The 6,965-nt window shown below is 41.7% G+C and overlaps 1 pseudogene; it reads right to left on the bottom strand.

The window, feature by feature from the left end:
• Window positions 1–1,243: 1,243 nt before the first annotated feature.
• On the bottom strand, window positions 1,244–2,841 carry LOC109570714 (26S proteasome regulatory subunit 10B pseudogene; annotated as a pseudogene).
• Window positions 2,842–6,965: the final 4,124 nt, after the last annotated feature.

A 6,965-nucleotide genomic window follows, 5' to 3' on the forward strand; every position in this document is an offset into this window, starting at 1 on the left:
TATGGTGTCTCTTTAATACTCCCCCCCCACCACACCCCCTTCAGCCTCCAACAACTCCAGTCTTTGTCTCTTTAATTCAATAAGATCTCATGGGTTTTGACTGGGTTCCCAACCCCTGAGCAGAAGTTTAATAGCTAGAGTTATTGTGGGGCTCACTTATTTGTTTCCCTCATCTCTGAGGGCACATTCTTCACTCCCTATTGTCCCAATATCTGAATACAGTTGTTTCATTCATTTTGTCCCATTTTCTAGTTGTTTATACTGGAAGGGCAAGTTCCATTTCAATTACTCCTTTACAGTCAGAACAGAAGTTATTGGTTTGTTTTTTAATCTGAGTCAATACATGCTTAATGGAAAATGTTTGTGTTAAAAGGGCTGCTTTGTGTACTAAGGGCTCTGAGAGCAATAGAAACCAATTTAGGGGAAAACCAATGTGCATATTCTAGGTGGAGAGAGAGAACTGGGGAGGCTTTTAGGAGAAGAAACTCAGAAGAAGTTCAGATGTTTCAAATCCAAACCAGAACTCCTAATCTTTGCCCCAGACCTGCTCCTCCAAGTATGCCCTATCTCAGTTAATGGCAACTTCATCCTTAGAGTTGATCAGACTAAAAACTTTGATGACATCCTTGTGACCTTTCTTTCTCTCTTATCCCACATCCAATCCGTCAGCAAACTCCATCAGACCTATCTTTAAGCTAGACGTAGAATTCAACCCTGTTTCATGGCTTCCACTGTCCCCACCCTGGCTCAAGCCATTAGCAGTTCTTGCTTGGATTTCTGTAGCAACCACCTAACAAATCTCCTGCTTCCACCCTTGTCTTCCTACAACCTATTCTCAATTCAGCAGCCAGAGAGATACTTCCATTGTGTAACTTCCCGATTCAAACCCTCCAATAAGCTCCTCATCTCCCTTAGAATGCCATGGGGACTTCCCCGGCAATTCGAGTGTTAAGAATCTGCTGGGCAATATAGGGGATGTGGGTTCGATTCCTGGTTGGGGAACTAAGATCCCATAAGCCGAGGAGCAGCTAAGCCCGCAAGCTGCAATTACTGAGCCTATGCACCACAACTAAAGGATCCATGTGCTGCAAAGAAAGATCCTGCATGACGCAAGGAAGATTCTGCATGCCACAACTAAGACCCGACACAGCCAAATAAATATTTTTAGAAAGCTCTGCAGTGGTTTACAAGGTCTCCCCTTACCTTTCTCCCTTTGACCTTTTTTTTTTTTTTTTAGGAGAACTAAATTAAACAGATTTTATTAAACTTTTTAGGATGAGGAAAACAAGTGATATAAAGTAAGTCATAAGAAATGCTCCCTGGTACTACTATGTCAAACCATTTTCAAGGTTTTACAAAATACTCACACAGCAAATACAAAAAGCTTCAACATACTCTTCTGACTTTTGCTGCAATAAATGCAACATTAACAAACATACAAATTTCCTCTGTACTTCTTAAAAGCAGAATTACTGAATTACTAATTTTTACAATGTTATTCATACACATTTTTATTCATATGCTATTAATGAGATCATTGCCAATACATTATTTTCCTTAACTTTTTAAAAATTAAGCCAATAGATGTCATGCAGCCATCAAAAACCTTACAATAAATTAAATAGGTTTGTAGTCCAATTTAGACTCTAGCTTCTTAGAATCAGCCACTTTCCTGACTGCTTTCATGAAGTCTTCCTGTACTACAAAATCATGATCGGCACGAATTGCAAACATACCTGCTTCAGTACAAACATTTCTTAGGTCTGCTCCATTAAAGCCATCTGAAAGCTTCACAATTGCTTCATAATCTATTTCACCATGCTTTGTAATGGGACCTGCATGGATTTTCAATATATCTAACCTTGCTTGTTCCTTTGGTAAATCAATATGTATTTTTCTATCTAATCTGCCTGGACGAAGCAAAGCAGGATCCAGTGTATCTGGTCTGTTAGTAGCCATGATCATTTTAACTCTATGCAGAGTATCAAATCCATCCATTTGATTCAGTAGCTCCATTAAAGTTCTCTGAATCTATCAGCTGAAGTACCCTCAGAAAACCGGCGACCACCAATAGCATCTATTTCATCCATAAAAATGATGCATGGCTGATGGTCCCTGGCATAATTAAACATTTCTCTGATCAAACGAGCACTTTCACCAATGTACTTGTCTACTATAGAACTAGATACAACCTTTAAGAAATTGCAATCCAGCTGGCTAGCCACAGCTCGTGCCAAGAGTGTTTTTCCTGTACCTGGTGGTCCATATAACAAACAGCCTTTTGGAGGTATTATTCCTACACGCTGGAATAATTCTGGGTTTGTAAGAGGTAATTCTATTACCTCTCTTAATTCCCGAATCTGTTCTGATAGCCCTCCAATCTCAGAATAAGAAACATTCCCAGGGTCCTCATGAGACATGTTGTAAACCAATGGATCCACTTCTCTTGGCAAATATCTCATGATAGTGTAGTCATATCCAAAGCAACTCTTGTTCCTGGCTTCAGCTTACTTTTGTCAAGCTGTCGACGACAACCCACAACATATCTCGGTCCATTTGTAACTTTAACAATGAATTTTTCTTCAGTTAACTGCTTAAGTACTTCACCCACAATCTGCCCAACACTTTGTAGAGCCTTCAGATCATTTTCAGACTTTTCATACTGCTTGGTAAGTTCTTTTAATTGTTCCCTTAACTCCTTGAGACGGCCGTCAATCTCTTTGTTCTCCAGCAGTTTCTTGCGGTAGTCCTGAAGCGCCTTATCTCTAGGGTCCGCCATGATGAGAAGCCGTCGCTCATAGGGGATGCCGGGAATGGCCATGGCCGCCCGGGCGGGGGAAGGGGCGGGGCCTCCCTTTGACCTTTTTACTCTTCTCCGCCCTGCTCACTCTCCTCAGACCACACTGGTCTCCTTCCAGTTCCCATTTTCGAGGGCTGCCTTGACCTCAGGATCTTTGCTCTTCCTCCTCACTTTTCCCTTAATACTTTTCCCCCAAATACTCACATGGCTTGCTCCTTCATTTCCTTAAGTCTCTGCTCAAATGTCCCTTCTCAGTGAGGCCTTCCCTGACCACTCCATTTAAAATTGCAGTGACCTGACCTCCACACCTGCTCTGGCATCCCCACCACATCCTGCTTCCCTGCTTAATATTTTTCATAGCACTTACCCCTCCTAGTCTGTGATATAATTTATTTATTTATTTTGTTCATTGTCTGTCCTCTCCCACTACCACCATCACCACCACTATAACGGTAAATTCTGTAAGTCAGGAAGTTTTGTCTGTATTAGTCATTGATGCTCAGCACCTAAAAGAGTATCAGGCACAGTCAGCCTCGGTAAGCATTTCGTGAATAGATGAACGCCAAGGTAATGGTAGGGGAGGTAAATCAGTGAAGGATCATTTCAGGATGCGGGGATGGCACAAAACAGCAATGAAAGGTTAAAGAGTGAGACGATCAGGCAACTGAAATGAGATGTATATAGCTGGAATGAAGGGCCTGTGGAAATATAGCCAAGAGGCAGGGGATGGTTTGCCATGCTAAGATCTTTGAACTGCAGCCTAAAGCAACAAGGTGTCTAGTTGAAAGATTTTTAAGCTCAGTGGAGAGAGCTGTGAAACCTGATCATGTCAGTAGTTTAGAAAGATCGCTCTGCCAGAGATATCAGTTTAGAAGTGGTGAGGCCAGACTCAAGGAGACCAGTTGTTTCCAATTGCAGCAGATCTGATGACAAATGATGAGGACTCTAAATCAATGGCCAGAGGTATTAACACAGAAAGAGAGTGAATTCGAAGGATAATTAGGAAGTTGAATCTTCAGGACTCTGTAAACAAATCAGTTGTGAGTTGTGAGACAGAGCGAGAATTCAGGATGACAACCAGATTTCTAGCTTGGGTAATTTGAGAGGTGATGGTGCCATTCACTGAACACAGATGAAAAGCAATTATACAGCCTCACCAGTCATCTTCCTGTTATTGGGTCACCAGGGCCCAGTGATGATGGGCGCAAAGCCCAAGCCATTCATCTGTATTCACCGTATGTGAACACCCTGCTGGTGGCAGGAAGTCTGATCTGAGCACCATGAGTCAGCAGCCTCCCTTCTATTATGAAAGATCAAGCCTATAATATAAACACTGCTTTAATTTGTTAAACAGGGCTTTGTGGCTTCTTGCCCCACCTTAACTGCCCTATGAAGTAACTGGAGAAGGAAATTATGTGTAAGTTTCCCTAAAGAGAAGTTTAGATTTGCCTAAGATTAGAAAGGTACAGGCGACAAGGATTGTCACTACCAGAATCTGCCGTGACAATGAATGTTTATGCAAAGTACAGTGTTAGACACTAAACTAAGCTTATGTGCCTTTGAGGTGTTACTTTATACCTCTGCCTTTGTGATAAGATCTTTTCCTTTAATTGGGTAGTGAGGGGAGTGGTGAAGAAGACACTTGACTGACCAGACTGGTCAACCTTGGAGCCAATGGTCAAGTAGTCAGATCACCCCTACCGTGAAGTTCAAGCAGCCTGAATTTCCCTCCCAGGCTGGGACTGGCTGGAGCAGTGAAACGGGCTGTGGGATGAGGACTCCAGAGAGAGCACCCAGGAAGAGAGCCTGAAGTTATCATTCACCCATCAGAGGGATCAGGCTGATGGGTGAAATTTGAGTGTGAAGCAAAGAGACTATGAGCAGAGTTAACAAGAGGGAGTAAGTCAGTTTAGTAGAGAGGGAGGGACACATCCTGAAAAGATTCCTTGAGGGTCTGGAAAAGAGAAGCAGAACCTGTAAGTATACAGAAAGCTGAAGAAACTCACTTAAACATGAGCAGTTTACATAGCAGCTGTGCCACATTTTATGGAATGGAAGTGGTAGAGGATGGAATAGCACAAAAGAGATTAAGATTTACTGTCACACTGTAGGAAGGTAGAACATTTGCATTTATTCATTTAGAAAGCTTTTACTAAGTACCTGTGCTGTGCTAAGTTGCTTTAGTCGTGTCTGATTCTTTGTGACCCTATAGGACTGCAGCCTGCAAGGCTCTTCTGTCCATGGGATTCTCCAAGCAAGAACATTGGAGTAGGTTACCATGCCCTCCTCCAGGGGATCTTCCTGACCCAGGGGTCGAACCTGCATCTCTAAAGTCTCCTGCGTTGGTAGGCAAGCTCTTTACCACTAGTGCCACCTGGGAAGTCCTATTAAGTACCTGTGCTGTGCCATGCTAAGTCACTTCAGTTGTCCAATTCTGTGTGATCCTATGAACTGTAGCCCTCCAGGCTCCTCTGTCCGTGGGATTCTCCAGGCAAGAATACTGGAATGGGTAGCCATTCTCTTCTCCAGGGGATCTTCCCCACCCAGGGATTGAACTGGCATGTCTTATGTCTAACCTGCATTGGCAGGCGGGTTTTTTACCACTAGTGCCCCTGGGAAGCCCTATTAAGTACCTACAAATACATAAAACAATACTTCCACCTGAATGGAAGAAACAAATTATAGGTTAGTGCAGTTGGAGGAGGCTTTTAACACATATACAACTTCTAATGAAGTGTTACTCCTAATTAGAAAAATGACATGTATGCAATTTCTTTTTTGATGATACAGCTAAAGATGGCAATTCTGAGTTAAGTATATATTGTGTAGGAGTCTTACCCCATGGTTTTGATGTAGATAACTTTTCTTGGTTACTAATTTAACCCTCCTATAAGTATTAATCCATGACTAAAGTCAGGAGGCTCACCATCATGATGAATATTTTAAAAATGATAAATGAAATAAAAGCATTTGAGTTTAAAAGATTGCCATAGATCCTTTGTTTTTTTTACAGCTGCTTGTGCTGTTCTTCAGAGGCTGCTGCTGCTGCTGCTAAGTCACTTCAGTCGTGTCCGATTCTGTGCAACCCCATAGACAGCAGCCAACCAGGCTCCCCCGTCCCTGGGATTCTCCAGGCAAGAACACTGGAGTGGGTTGCCATTTCCTACTCCAGTGCATGAAAGTGAAAAGTGAAAGTGAAGTCGTTCAGTCGTGCCCGACTCTTAGCGACCCCATGGACTGCAGCCTACCAGGCTCCTCCGTCCATTGGGTTTTCCAGGCAAGAGTACTGGAATGGGGTGCCATCGCCTTCTCCCTTCAGAGGCTAGATAGTTTAATTGAACTATTGAGAATTAATGGACAGAAAAGAAAAAAATTTTTTCCTGCACAGCCAAGCAGCTCACTCTGAATGGAGATTGTTCCCTGGGCTTTTTACATATTTGTGAAACATGGGTAATGTTCTATGTTGTTGCACTAACTTGTTTTTACCTCTACATGTATGACAAATAGCATTGGAGAGAGCAGCAGGTCACCATTAAAAATTTACCTCAGTAGATAGATAGATATGAATATAGAGAGATATATATTTTTTACTGCAATCCTAACACTTTGCTTGAGTACAGTAAAATGCATCTGGGTCACTGAGAAAGTGGATGGCCATGGTATTGACTCTCTAAATATATTAGTGTTCAGATAAAGCTATGGTTCCCTTTTTCTGATATGTTTACAATTTCTTTGTCTGAAAAGAGGAAGTATTACAATACGATCATTTCCTTAAATAATGACATGGCAAAATGTGTGAAATGTGATAGGAAAAACAAACAATTATGAATTCTTCATAAAACTAAAACCTGTGTTTTAACGGAAGAAAGACTAAGACGATCAAAAAGTGGATTTTAAATGAAGTTTTTTTTTTTTTTCCAAAGAGCACATTTGTGTAACATGTAATCTGATATGTGGTACGTTATAGGCAAAAGGGACAACCTCAGTCATCCAAGTTCTAAAGATGCTTTCTTTTGGTGTTCTCTGCAGTAACCAGACATTCATTTTCAACATTTAAATGCTTCTCTCTGAAGAGAGGATACATCTGGTTGACTGACGGCCAGGAAGATTAATTATAACTTACATTGCATTTCAGGATTCCCTGATACCTCAGCTGGTAAAGAAT

Source organism: Bos indicus, chromosome 16 (genome assembly GCF_029378745.1).
Source record: "Bos indicus isolate NIAB-ARS_2022 breed Sahiwal x Tharparkar chromosome 16, NIAB-ARS_B.indTharparkar_mat_pri_1.0, whole genome shotgun sequence".
NCBI classification, from domain to species: Eukaryota; Metazoa; Chordata; class Mammalia; order Artiodactyla; family Bovidae; genus Bos; species Bos indicus.